Source organism: Manduca sexta, chromosome 17 (assembly GCF_014839805.1).
Source record: "Manduca sexta isolate Smith_Timp_Sample1 chromosome 17, JHU_Msex_v1.0, whole genome shotgun sequence".
Taxonomy (NCBI): Eukaryota; Metazoa; Arthropoda; class Insecta; order Lepidoptera; family Sphingidae; genus Manduca; species Manduca sexta.
In genome coordinates this window covers 2,460,331-2,475,842 of record NC_051131.1, presented here as the reverse complement: position 1 = coordinate 2,475,842, position 15,512 = coordinate 2,460,331, and the positions used below count along the sequence as shown (strand labels likewise).

At 35.2% G+C, this 15,512-nt stretch overlaps 1 protein-coding gene across 1 annotated transcript in view; it reads left to right on the top strand.

The window, feature by feature from the left end:
* Positions 1-15,512, top strand: part of LOC115450076 (somatostatin receptor type 2) — a 144,841-nt gene that overhangs the window by 32,457 nt on the left and 96,872 nt on the right. The window lies entirely within an intron of this gene.

The following is a 15,512-nucleotide window of genomic DNA, read 5'->3' as shown; positions in this document are numbered from 1 at the left end:
ACGTGGCTCCTTACCAGCTCTATTAGCACACTCCACGTTGTTACGAGGTTTACTGGCAAAGTATAGAAACTGTATGCGATTATAATCTGTTAAAGAACTACGTGAAGTGACCGCTGTTATGATTTGTAAGTTTGTGAGAGTCATAAACCCAAATATGACTTTCTTTTAATCCTCATAAATTTTACGTCGACGACGCACTCTAATTCCTTAGAACATGTTAAAGGACAATGTTGGATGTACTATTATGTGATCCACTATATTGTTTACAGTCGGCTATATTCTTGCTTTTTAATGCAAATGAATGACGAGACGAGCATGTCGCTTAATTGATGAAAAGAGCCAATGTTCTTTTTTCTACGCTAGATTTTTATTAACATCGAGCCTAGGCGTGTAAATCAATAAAACATGCTCTCAGTGTTATGATGAAAATTCAGCCAATTTTATCTAAATTGTTGATATGATTCTCGAAATCAGTGACGCAATTATGCTATTACGTGACGTAATAAATTCTATTCACAGATAATCGAATGGAGTTGTCAAATACAAACTTTGTATGGCAGAAATGTATTTATTGCGTCGTCAATCTTCGCGTACTATCAGAAATACGTATGAAATATATATTTACAAAACGTAGTGAACAAGTAGGATCATGTTTCTTTCTTAATAAAATCAAGATTATATAGTTAAGGAGTCATTTTGTTTCTGAAATTAATGATAAACTTTTGCATTCCATTTTTTCCAATCTAATACAAATTAGAATCTAATTTTCTTGTTGTAAATGGTAACGTGTAAACAGATGTTGGTAAATTATAATGAATAAAATTAAAAGAATATAAGACAGTAACTATTCTCCTTGAGTAGTTAATCCGATCTATTACTAATATTAATTTCAGAAAGTATACTAAAATGTGCTTTGACCAAAACCAAATATAAATACGATGCCGCATGTTTTGTTCAGCTTTTGGTACGTCGGAAATACGAAAATTTCCGAAGAATCAAGTAAGTTGCGCTCTGCTATACAATGGCACCGCCAGGCGCTAAACTTTACACTCTAATCTTCGTATCTCGATCTGGTGCGTGAGTAAGCGACCGGAATACCTTTAAATACTTTTCTTAATGTTTGTTTCGTTTATTGTTTTCTTTGATAATACTCATCCGAATACTACGTAATTTTTTGTGGTATGTTTGGATAAATATCGCCAGACAATAAGATTGTGTATTTACTGTTGTATTCCAATTCGAGAGATTGTAATGCGAAAGTATGAAACTGAACCTAATCGCTATTTAAAATAGCAGACATATTACCGAGATACCCCTCGTTTCTTTCGATGCGGGTAACTAGATCTCGTTTTAGTACGGACGCTAAACGTCACAACTTACGAACTCCTGCGATAAATATAATATTTTTCCGCATACTCTAATGTTGTGCGCGTAAAAGAAATCGAAAGTATTATTAAGAGGATCTTATAGATGCTTAAAAAGAATTAATTTTGTATAACTTGAACTGAGGAATTAGTGAAGCAAGAAACCTCATCGTAAGCACCTCAACCATTTATCAGTGGCAATCGCACTTAGATTTTTGACTGGAGTGCTCTGTGAGACATAGCACTGCTCTCCTTATTCACTATATGTTTAATATCATAAAGCTCAGTAATTACACTAAAACCATTAAATCGGTACACAGCTAACACTCCCACTTCGCGGAAATAGTTAAAGCATTTTTACCAACTGCTATAAAATCGTAACGGCCACATTGTATTATAATTAGGTTTTCTAGTACCGAATGACATGTAAGAACCGCATCCAATCGAAGTGTCCCATGTACCGTGAGTGTGAGGCGTGGGTGAGATGAGCGGACATTGTTCACTCAACTTGTAATTACACGCGTTTTTCACGAACGCGACGGTACCGCAGATTTATCGTTATTTTGGTGTAGTTGAGAGCGACTATTATTTGTTTACATTTTATTTTTAAAATGTTTTTTTGGAAAATAGATGATTTTGATGCGGTTTGCAAAGCAATTTTCGGATTGGGCTGAGACAGAGCGCTGCAAATGCACTAAAATTAATTTGACTAACTAATAGCGGAGAATTCTTGGATATATCCGAGTTTTTATTACAGTGAGAGAATAAAATATAAAAGGGGCTTTTATAACTTACACATTGACATACATGTACACATTTTTGACAGCCAATATTAAAAAAAAATACTGCCTAATTTTATCTCAAAATAAAAATAATCGAATTTAATAAAATTGTATACAATTTGACGGTCTCTAAAAAGGTGCCCAAACCGTAAGTCCTAACGTCTATATTAGAGTAGAGACTTTTCAATTATTCTTATAAACCCCTAGTTCGAGTTACTAGACGTCCCTCGACTGTGTACAACGCCTATCTCTCGCTATCAAGATAACGGATCTCGAGCTCAAGCGAACAAATGAGATTGCAAACACTTATAATTTAAATGGAATAACTTGGAACAATTACGTGCACTTCACAGTAGAGCCGACCTGATTGCGTTCTACGAGATTAAGCGTGGGGGGGGGGGGGGGGACGTAGAGATCACTTTACTTTTCAAGTGTTTAATGTTAAGATGGTCTTATTACACCGATTAATTTTTTTTAATAAAAAATGAAAATAAACTCAGCAGCCGTTGAACGGATTCGAATAACATTAATTTAGCATCTAAATGATACGCTACCTATATACCAGTTAATTGAACGTGTGGGAAATATTTGAATTTTAAATCAGATTTTTAAGTAAATGGCACTAGAGCCGTATACATGAGGGATCACTGCAGTGATTTAGGGATTTATGTAGCGGGAAAGGTTTTTTACCGCGAGCTATAACTAGTATGATATATTTTACTTATTATCCAATTCGCGCAAATAAATTTAATTTACAAATCAAAATACGTGCAATATTTCGATTTGTAAATTTAATTATGTTACCACGCCAGTGAATGCTGAATTATTGATATATTACTTGCACTGTTTACCTTTTCTTCCAGTCATGATAATATACGTATCTTGTCTAGTAACAAAAATATAACAAACTTAATTACAGTTTATTATGAACACAAAGTTTCTCTCAGCAGCGAATTTAATCTCTTCCGTGTAATTGTTTCTTGTATCGGATATTAATTTTCCTCGACTCGCGCGTAGAGATGATATGAAACAATTGAAATTCTTTTGTTTATTAATGCTACTTATCACTGAAAAGTATTTCACTAATTGGGCCTAAGATTTCCTGGTTTTTATATGATGGTCTAGAAAGCGAGTTAATACATTGCTTATTCAAATTACGATTGGGTTAATATTGTTGTGTTCCGCTGTAGAGCATATTATAGTCAGTGTAATTAGCACTTACATTACTAAAGATTTGATATTCCAGATAATTTTCCGACATAAGCATGGAGCCTTCAATCTTACGGTTCACCGTACCTTCCTGTTTCACTAATGAAGCGTACCAAATAATTAAACAATAATTGTATATAATATTACGCTTTAATTACATCGTAGTAACTAATTACAATGTAATCATATACTGTTGTAAAACGAATCTCGTATGGGTGCTGTTTATAATGGTGTACAAGAAACTTCGCGTTAATTGTAACATAGTATGTCAAAGAGTAGCGTTACTGTGTTGTATTTAGAAATGGTAAATGCCGGCTCTTCAGTGGCAATGGTGGTTTTAGACTGTCACCCTGGTTCGAACCGGAGCCTAAACTTCATATACCTCTTCAATTCTTATGGAAAACACTCTGATCAAAAATCTATAGTATTATATGAAGATGAAGAGTTTATTTATTTATTTACAAAATCATATTAAGAATTACTCGTCTTTGAAAATTCTTTTACTGGAAATTAAAACTATATTGTACCAAAGAAGTTAAGGTGTTGCATCCAGGATCAGACTCTTACGTGAGTGAAGCCGCCTGTAAAAGCTAATGTATAAAATACGAAAATGTCTGACCTATCTTTGCATTGCGCTTATAATTTCATTTCAGTACGTCTTCAAGAGATTTTAAATTAAAAACGGCTTTATAGTTGCCAGCAATAAATATTAGTTTTCAATGCGAAATATTCCAATATTTTATTCTGACTGAAAACTTTATTAAATTATCTTTTATACATATAAAACGACGATCCATTTTTATTGCGCATTTTGTTGTCAATATTTGTCAGGCTAATACAATCAAGTGCCACTTTAATAAAATATATTGCAATGTGAAAAATAGTTGATAAAATGGCTGCTGTTATTTGTGTCAAAGCGTTCGAGCTATGAATTTATTGTCAGTCAATTACTGACTGCGTATTAGCAGCGTTCTATTAGCAGCGTCCTTTTTTTAGAAGGCATATTTTTGCTCTTCTCTGGTATACGTTGATCATCTCTCAAACTTCATGCTAACAGATATTGGATTGGTTTTTCAATTTGCATTGTACTTGTTTGATAAGATCCCAGTCGAAACCATATTAGGGCCAGATGATAGTAATTAATTGTATTCGCCACGAATATGAAGCAGTTAGATAAAATATTAAAAGACAATATTTTGTAGAAAATAACACAACAATATTTTGTTGTAAAAGCGGCGATAGCCTAGTTGGGTGTGGAACGGACTGCGAAGACGAATGTCCGCAGATTCAAATCCCAAGGGCACACACCTCTGACTTTTCTAAGATCATGTGTGTATTCTTTGTGAATTTATCGTTCGCTTTAACGGTTAAGGAAAACATCGTGAGGAAACCTGCACATCTGAGAAGTTCTCTATAGGAATTTCGAAGGTGTGTGAAGTCTACCAATCCGCACTAGGCCAGCGTGGTGGACTAAGGCCTAATCCCTCTCTGTAGTAGAGGAGGCCCGTGCTCAGCAGTGGGCAAGTATATAATACAGGGCTGATATTATTATTATTATTATTAATGTGATATAATTAATATTGGAAGGAATAAGGGCACACAGCTACACTAAGGCTAATACGAAAGATCCTACATAGGAACCTTCATGCATTGATTTCTTTAATGTGTACAGTTTTACCGTTAAACTAAACAATAATTAATATTAAATGAACAGTAAACTTCAAATTAGAAGAGCCGAGCCCTGGACGCCAGCTCTTTATCGAGTCACCGATTTCATATTTTTAGTCGTATACTTACATTCTTAGTTTCTAAGAAAACAAACACATATTGCGCCTACGAGTATAACCCTTTCAGGAATATAAGCAGAGGTGCAACCAGGGCAAACTTTTCGCCTTTTTGAACCATACCATGATGTGATAAGCGGCGAGCCTATTGCCATATCAGGTAGGAATCCAGACTCTGGGCTAATACTGAGCAGAAAAACCTAATTTAACTTTGCCCGAATCAGGAACCTCAAAATGGTTTCATACCGCATATACAATACCAATACGCCACCGAAGTAGTCAGTAGTCATACATGTCTTGTTACCATAAAATTTAAAAATAATCGAATATGTTACTTATTGAAAAACGCATAATATTAGTGTTTCTGTTTTTAGCTCATCTCAATCGTTGTGAAGGCGTTTTATAAACAAATTTTCTTTGATCGTAGGAAAAATACGTAAGTATACAAGACTGTATATTTGGATTCAGCAACCATTGTTTTATAAATAATCGATATCAAAACCCACGGGAACTATTCACAACTCGCACTAAACTCATGATTTCTATCTAAACATCAAATACGCAATGTATTTTCATATCTCGACACGTATCTATAGTTTCATATATCTACAGTGTAAATGTATCAGAGTATTTTTAAAAATAGTTAAATCAGTCTATATATACAAAAATAAATATGTGAATATATGTTTCCTATGCATTTCAAATCGGTTAGAGCGATTTTAACAAATTTTAGGTAATATTCAGATTAGCCCAGCAGGTGATCATGTGATATTTTGTAGCGATGACTCCACTAGAAGTCATCTGGCTATAGGTAATTGTTAGTGCTTCCCGTGCGGAGCCGAGGCAGGTAAAAAATATAAAAAAACACAGTTTTGAGATGTTGATTTTGTTTCCCGTTGGCCCATACATGATTGTAATTAAAAAAAAGAAACATTAATTTATCAAAACTGGCTATATATAAGGTATCCACTGTTTTATAACTGTCAGGTCCGCTCGTTCTCGGAGCCAAATCCGAGATCAGTATTAAATAGTTACTCGGACCCCTACTTGTGGGTTATTTACAGCTGGTTAGTGGTCCATTCATTTAATATGACGTCGTGTTCATGCATCGCCACTTCAGTCATAGTGTACTTAGATTGTGAACCGTTTAATTTTAAGTTCTATTCCGTTTTTTTTGTGGGTTCAAAGTCGCACGTTATGAGTCCAGAGATTTGAATGTGTGGCCGTCATAGCAATAGGTTTGGAACTTATCGTTACTGAAAATAAAGCAGAAGTTGCGTCTCTGCCTAAACCTTAGGGCTTCAGACGTGACGTTTTACAAAATTAAAATATTGTTTTGCCTACGCAAGAATTTGAGTAAACAATTCACGAAACGAAATTAATACAAATATTCACCTAGCCTTTTTCTTTGCAATCTCTTAAGCTTCAGTGCAGACAAGTGTTATACGTATTGAAATTATGTTTGTCTATCTATATACTTATGTAGAGTATGATTAACTCAGTTCGTCCTCGTATGATATAGACTTAAATACGACAGTAATTGGCAAAACCCCGTTATGAGTTTGTGTTTAGTTTGCTAGTGCTCCCAATAGACTCGAGCCTTGGACACAGAAAGCCGTTCAGGGGCCGGGCTGTGGACGAAGAGTTGAAAAGTGAAACTGCAAAAACATACTTTATTGCAATCATAATAAATACCTAAATTATGTTTACGCGCTTTCACTCGCGGCTCATATATCTCAGTAATATAATAGTACTTTTTATGATAGCTATTCCGTAATTACTTGTGTGAACGTAACAATTTTAATAATGATCTCCTATTTTGTGTCGGTTCTTAGTTACTGTATAATATATTATTACATTTTATTTTGTGAGGTTACCCCAATGGCGGAGTCTTATTGTGTGTGCAGTACGATAACAGTTTAAAGACCCGGGTTCGAATATCTGGTCGACGAAGTTATATTGGATTTTTCTATTCAATATTAGTCCGGAGTCTGAAATTTGTGCGAGATATGGCGATAGCGCACATGGCAAAAAGTGGGTGCTTTGATTTCATCTCTGTCTACCCTTTTAGAGATTAAGGCGTGATTATATAGCGAGTATAACTTCTGACGGAAGCAGACGAGTTGCTAGTTTAAGTCGTTTAGGCTTCATGTTTAGTACAATAGAGATTGGTGTCCTACCGCTTTCCCTTGACATATTATTTGATTTCTTTCTGGGTAATGGATCATCATTACCAAGCAGAGCGGTGAGAGCGGCATAGAGTGACATACGTTTTCTAGTATTACGCTAGGACTAATAACAAATTTCAATAGAGTTTAATTCCGAGTGAATAGTCAAGAATGAATCGTTCACATAGCTGTTTTTAAAATCATAACTACATGAACAATTAAAAAATTATTATACGATGTTGACTAGATAACTATAATATTATTTTAACAAATAAGCTTAAGGTCATTATATATTTTTCCTAGATGATAATTCTTCCGTTTTATGCGAGTCTTCTAAGTAGTAGTATGCAAGCGATGTAGTGTTCCGGTTCGATGGATATTATAGCCATTATGAAACCTAACGTCTAACGCCCTAGTCCATTTCAATGCAATAAAACAAAAGAAAATAAAGAACTTAGCTATTCAAAGTAGTGCGTGGTGAAGGTATTGCTACAAGTTTTAGCGCATATCAGCTGACGAATGACATGCTTGAATCGTCATTCAATTAATTTTAAAAAATATATCAACAACTCTACCTCAGGGTGGCCAATTTACGCATTCTCCCTTCTGTAAAAAGAGATTGCACAGCTTTATACTACGTACGAACAAGATGTAAGGGAAGTGTTCATGTAACGGGGACTGACTGGGGAGCAGGCGCTGAGGTCGGCGGTGCACATTTATGAGCTCCCACAAATGTAATATTACCGGGGTTAAGAGACGAGACGGGGCGGTTTGCGCGGTTATCGTGTTGAATTGATCTGCAATACTATAATCCTACTAATCTACTAATATTAAGTATTTAAAGTTTGTGAAGACGTGTATGATTTCATTTTTGTTAACAGTAAATACACAAACTTATGAATGTTTTTCAAGCCAATTCATTCAACTTATCGTCTTCAGCGGCTGAAGGTACGCTTCACAAAGTGACCATCAAGCCCCCCATTGTTAAGCATCCCGCATCCACCCGCTACGCACCGCCCAAATCCTAGACTAACATTTAGGCTACATAATAATGTTATCTCGTAAAAATTACTAGTGTAAATTTTATTCCTAGAAAGAACAATTCCCGCTTATCACCACTCAGATTGGAAGCTCAAACCCCACACGAAAGTAACAGCCACGCAACTAACAAACTCTCTGAAACGTGATGAACTCTCTGATTTAATTAAATTCCAAACTCACGACCCGAAACAGTATTATAACTACACAACCATCCCAAATATATAAAAATATAAAGCATAGAAAACTTCTGTACATTCACAGGCACAAGTACATAGTTACTAATAAATTTTTCCTCTTCTTTTTCCTTGACCCGCTTTCCTTTTGTCACTGGCGCCTAATCTTTATCAAATCGGACGGCGGCTGAATGAAATTCCACGCTCGGTTACAAATTGCTGGCTTGTTCTGAATAAATTAAATCTCTGCTCCACTCGCTACGTAGAGACGAGTCGCCACTATTACTGTACACTTTAATAACTTAAAACGGATCTAAACGGGTTTCTCTTGTTTTCTCTAACTTTCACTCAAAAGACAAACTATAACTATTTTAAATTAATGTCACGGTACTTAAAGTTTTGAATAGCCTTTACGGTTTAGTAATAAAATTAATAGGTTAAGAACTAGGCGATCCTGGACTCTTTGCCGAGGTTGGGTTGGGGTTGGTGGGTTTTGTTTGTAAGGTTTTATACACGATTATTCGATTGCTCCTGGGAGTTGACTTCAGTATAAAAAATAATATAAGTATACAAAAGCAAAAGTATTAAAAATATTATCTGAATGTCAAGGCTGCAAGGGAATTTTAAGCCGCAGTAAGCGAGTTCACCAGTACGAAACAATAATATATACATAGAAGATTCGCAGCACTATCCTTTTCAATAGATAGTTGTTCGAGTCATCCATTATAATCCACATTCTAGCCACATGTTTGCTTTGAATAAGATTGTTACCTAATTCCATTAGTGCAGTTTATCTAGGAGATGAGTATTCGACGCCCACTCATACTTCGGTCTATACTGTTAGCTATTCTCAAATAAAGCCGAATCGACTGACGGCATAAACATACATAGACTAACATGTATACTACATTTTAACCTGAAATATACACTGACGGGTATGGTCGGAATATACTGTGTTGTATATAAATATTTAGTACTGTGTTATTATTTCATATAGGTAATTACGAAGTTCACAGCCAGAGGTCGCAAAAAAAAACAAAATTAAAATAAGAAATTTAATTATAAATGGAAAATTACAATATAAGAAATTATTACTAATTAAATAATAATAATAATAATATCAGCCCTGTATTATATACTTGCCCACTGCTGAGCACGGGCCTCCTCTACTACTGAGAGGGATTAGGCCTTAGTCCACCACGCTGGCCTAGTGTGGATTGGTAGACTTCACACACCCTCGAAATTCCTATAGAGAACTTCTCAGGTATGCAGGTTTCCTCACGATGTTTTCCTTCACCGTTAAAACAAGCGATAATTCACAAGGAATACCACATAAATTTTTTAGAAAAATTAGAGGTGTGTGCCCTTGGGATTTGAACCTGCGGACATTCGTCTCGGCAGACCGTTCCACAACCAACTAGGCTATCGCCGCTACTAATTAAAATAGGTTGATAATTGATCGATGTTGGACCAAGAATGCGGCGCGGTTGCTACGACGGTTTCATGTGCCCTCCGATTGACGTCAATGGTGGTCACGTTCTGCTGACGGTGCAACACGTGTAGCTTCTTGTGTTTATGGGGCGATGCATGCGTAGCCCTTTCCATATATTAGCTATGAGCAATAAGGTCTTTTAATCAGACTACATTAGCTTTATTTTACTGGTGATGATGGCTCTCTTCATAAAGACCAGAAAAAAATAACTATTTATTATTTTCTGTTAGCGCTTGAATTTAAAAATATTTTCTATAATTTGAAATACGTAACGTTATAAATAATATTTTGAATTTCTTTCTTTATCGATGAGAATCAGACTAGATTTCCTTTTATATCGAATATGTAAAAATACACAACATAAACATTATTTCAAACTTATTACGTTATTATAAATCAAAGAGTTTTCTCTATCTTAAGGTCTTCTTCGAACCGATATTCTTAAGCAATATGATTATTTGATCTGATCACAACGAGACATCAAATTGAGTAAAGTATAATACGATAACTCGAATTACGTCTGGGAACGGCAAACGTGGGCTCTCACAAAAACTACGAAAATTTATTGCGTTTCTTCTTACGATAATTTTAGCGAATTTAGCGAACTAGCTGGATTGCATGCTCTATAGTATGCGAAGATCCTTTTAGGTATGTATTAAAGGTTTATCTTTTTCGGCCTCATGCACTATTGTGTTTCGATGAGGGATATTGTAGCTACATAACCTACTTATTACATGAGTCTTTAAATTTAATGTCCCAAAAAGACAATAAATGTAACTATTTTGCGGATTTTATCGCGTTTTTTCATACTATTATTTTCTTATTTTTACTCGACGTTTCTACGATCACAGCCTTCATGGTCACGAAGGAGAATGAGGTGTTGGTCGTCCGAAAAGTCAAAGTTAAAATATCTACCTACATTTTATAATTATACATTTTTTTAATGAGGCTGTAAAATGAGATTTTTATGTCATATAATAATTTATGTAAAAGGAGACGGCGAGGTATTGTTTATAGGCGGGTGTGGTGGCTACCATTGCGCGAGCAATATGCTTCAAACAAAATATGCACATTGCACCAAAATCAGAGTCGCTTATCCGTGGGCTACAATTTGATAAACTTTTTTTTTTATTCCAGCACGTCAAAGTGACTGATCAAAAATCGATTTACACAAATTTTTAATTTGTTTTTAAATTCATCATCACATGTAATTCTTTTTGATACGTCACGCGTACATGTATACAAAATACACATGCATTTTATTATTCAATTAACATCCAAATAGGTTGCATTTTCTACTACGTACCTTTAACTGCAGCGATTCTCATTCCGTGCATTGTCAATTTGTGCTGAGTCAGATCCGTTCGAACTAGTTCGTGGCACATTCAGGATGTTTACTTCGACAGAGGTGCGGATGCAGGGACGACGCGGTGAATGATATTGCCCCGTTTAGTTATAAATTAACGCACTGTTAGAAAATACGAAATGATCTCTCTAAAAGTAATAAAAATTGTCTTTGTTTAAAATATTTATTATCTCCACTTTCGCGTGACCGATATAAATTAACTTCCTACTTGCTTTATGTATGAAGTTTCTCTCCCTCGCGCTACCGTGCAACAGATTACCATTACCCGTTAGTCTTAGCTCTAAATCCGTGCCTGCCGCAATACACGAAGAGATCGCGTTCCAATCGTATACACTTTATATTCTGTTTACCATTAGTTTAATGAGTTAACTTCTGCTGACTTTTTTTATACGTGCACAGCAAAGTGACACCACTCCACTGTCCTTGATGATAAGCGAACTGAGATTCAGATAGAGTGTCACCTAACAAGAAATGGTTATCCTTCGCTAGATGACATAATTATGTTGGCCTTTTTTTTATTCCTTTTGAATGATGAGACGAGCTTTCCGTTCACCTGATCGTAAGCGATACGACCGCCCATAAACAGTAGAAACATCATCCAACACCTTGAATTACAAAGTATTGTTTGGTATTCCACTGCGCTCGACATCCTGAGACATGAGGTGTTAAGTCTTCTTATTATATCCAGTAGTTACCCTGGCTACAATGTCCTTCAAACCGAAACATAACAGTGACTACACACTGTTGCTTGGCGGCAGAAATACACATTGCGATAAATATATATATATATATATATACTACCTACCCAGGTGGACTCTCACATATAAGAGACCTACCACCAGTGGTAGGTCTCCTCGCCTCTTTGAACTTGACTTCTTTTTAATGAAACTTTACTCGTAACATAGATCCGAATGTAATGTTAATCGTCAAAAGCGCAAGTGACGCACAGTAACATAGCAATTGTCACCATATCTGTACTTTGATACGTATAATGTTCATATATGTTCTTAGTTATGTCCATAACTATGTGAACTTTACCAATAAACACTAGGCCAGCGCGTGAGACGGCATAACCCCTTTTAGCAGATGAGGTCCGAGCCCAGTGGAACAGCACATTGTATAGCGTTAATATTATTGTTAAAATAATCTCACATAAAACACGCTGCGTTTAACACTCTAGTATACTTCACCTTCGCAGTTCCAAATCATATTTCATTCTAAAGTGCAGCGCACATTTAGCGTTATTAAAAAGTAATTTGGTGCGAGTATTATTCCCGTTGTTCCATAAGACGTAAGTACGTGAGATGGTTTTTAATTACTGGAACAATGGCAGTGTTGTCGACCGCAGCTGCCGGTAAGGTGCTCGCTACAAATCGTTCATTGTTTTTCTATAAAAATCGAGAATGTTTTTAATTTACGGAGTTAAAATTGCCTTCTTGATCTCGTAATATTTTTATTTAATTTCGTCTTACAGGCGCGCTTATAAAAAGATAAAGCAAATAAAATCATGTAGAAAAAGAACTAAAAATAACACAAACAAGTGTAATTAAAATATTATATTTACACAGAAAATTCGTGTATACAATTCTCTGTTTTCAGCTAGTAGGAAAATCGCACAAGATGCGGTTACGAATTAGAACGCAACTTCCCGCCCTAATGAAATCTCGGGGAAAATAAACAGACCGTCGGAAGGGCACGTGCCCGAGGAAATTGTGATTATTAGCATCGTTGAGGAGAATGACCTTTATTAGAATGACATAAACAGTTTTCGTCACAGCGGAGGTACGATTTGTATACAAGTGAATTTGATAACTGATGATAATATTTTTTTTATAGAAGGGTAGGCAGACAAGCATGTTTCAAAAGATGACAATGAGCTCAATCAGTCATGAACATTACACAATGATAATACTGAAGACACATCACCGTTCCCATTAATTTATTAGCTGTCTATTTAATATAAAATACATCCATTGATTAATTCATCTACCTAATTTATGAATTTATGTATTCAAATATTCAAAATATTTTGTCAAAAAGCATCGAAAATTAATATTGTTTTTAATTTTATATTTTTATACATTATATTCTCTGCAATTGTGTACGAACGTTTAATGTGGGGAATATGTCCCCACAAATTCATACAAATACTAATTTAACTGCAGAAAGTAGTCGGATTTAATCGAAACTTCGAAATGCCAAACTACTTCGTATAGTTATTTTTCGGCCATTACAGTTAAATGTCCATAAGAAGTTCTAATGCGTATGAAGTTAAAAGCGTATAACGCGGTGCAATTCCGCAACTAGATTAGGGATGTGTGAATGTACAGTAATCATAATATCGATGCTATCGTTTTTTTATTATACTTAAACGTCACATCATTTACTGTTTTGATGAGACGAGGAAATGGCTTCTCTGCTGGTAATCTTAACTGCCCTTAAATAGTAACACCATTTCCCGGTATTTTAAATTAAAATTATTGTGTGGTATTGCACTGCGCTTACCATCGTGTGTCGTACTATGTTAAGTCTCGTAAAGTCCACAAATTATTTTCTTGTTCGGTAGCGTACACATATTTTTCGACATATATGTAATTTCAGTACACCCATCACTGAGAAAATCTTGCTACAATCCGAATATTATCGATATATCGACATACCATTTCCTTTCCTCGGCACATCCCTAATTGTTATCAAGTCGGCGGCAAATAGAGCGGAGCGCGTTGTCATGGCAACGCGATCGCCACACGCAGCGCCGCGTTACGTCGCTAAACAAAATCAATATGATGCTGGACACCATGGGGTGGCCCTCGATTGCCTTTTTTCGTTCAAGCGGCAACAAGATTACCTGATAATAAGTACAATTCAATCAAATTATATCGACAAATTGATGTTTTCCTTATCGCCGGTGGATTGAAGGCAGATATAGGGATGTATTTTACTGGAATAACATCGAATAACTGTGAAAGCCAGTTTGCTTGAATCACTTTCATGGCGGGTTTTCTTCATGTGATCAGTGGCCGTTAATCACAATTCTTATTCATCCCAAATTCACACAAATTCGAAAGGGTAACGATGGATTTTGATGAGGTAATAATAGATACAATTAGCGTGATGGCTACTCGCATTCTGCAATGCTAATGGGCTAATCTTTAATTATCCGGACAAAAATGCTTATCTCTAATGCGTCACGTCTGTTTGAAGATCAAATACTTCCTTAAATTTTTATAACGAGGTAACTTACGCACTTTACTAGAGTGTAAGAAATTTACCATCGAAACAATGCCTACCTAATGTAATTTGTTAGGTTAGGTCCAAAAAACAATGCCCGTCTAGTCCATTTATCCCGACAAATCCCGAATGATACCAGACATGTTCCCGTGGGAGCACCACCTTCCTAGCTAATGCTAATTTATTAGATTTGCGTGGACCGCTGCGCCGAGCATTTTTCTCAATAGATTTTGTCAATTACTGTGATTTATTTCGAAAAGTAAAAGGAGAATTCAGATAACGTGTTTATCTCATAGAAAAAATAGTTAAGATTTTCTATCTCAATAGACTTAAAGCTTTGTGGACTTTAAAAATTCTATATTAAATTATTCGTTTTGGTTCATGTTATGCTTTATTAAACTATAATAATAGATAGCATTTTTTATTTAATTGTGATCGGCGATATTATATTTACTCTCATTTCATGTAATTAAATTAATATACGGACTCTTACAATCAAAACCTTATTCACGCCAAAAACTCTAAAAAACCTGTATAAGAAACATCTGCAAGTTCGATATTCAAAATTTAAACCGTAACTAGAATCCCACCTCCATTAATTACACATAGAACTTATATAATGACTAAAGATATCGAATACTGTTTTGTGAAATTAATATGTACGACAGGGACGGCTCAGGTAATTATATTTCTTTTTAGCCGAAATTGACACCAAGGGCCGATTTTCCAATTTAATTTGATTCGACGCTAACTCGTGATTGCGTCTACTTAACTAGTTTAGTATAAATAAAATTGTATAATGTAATAAAATTATGGGTACGATTTACTTTAAGTTTACTTTCTACTTTTTAGACCGTTTAGATAAAAGATTGTTTATATAATAAATGATTTTCCACAATTAA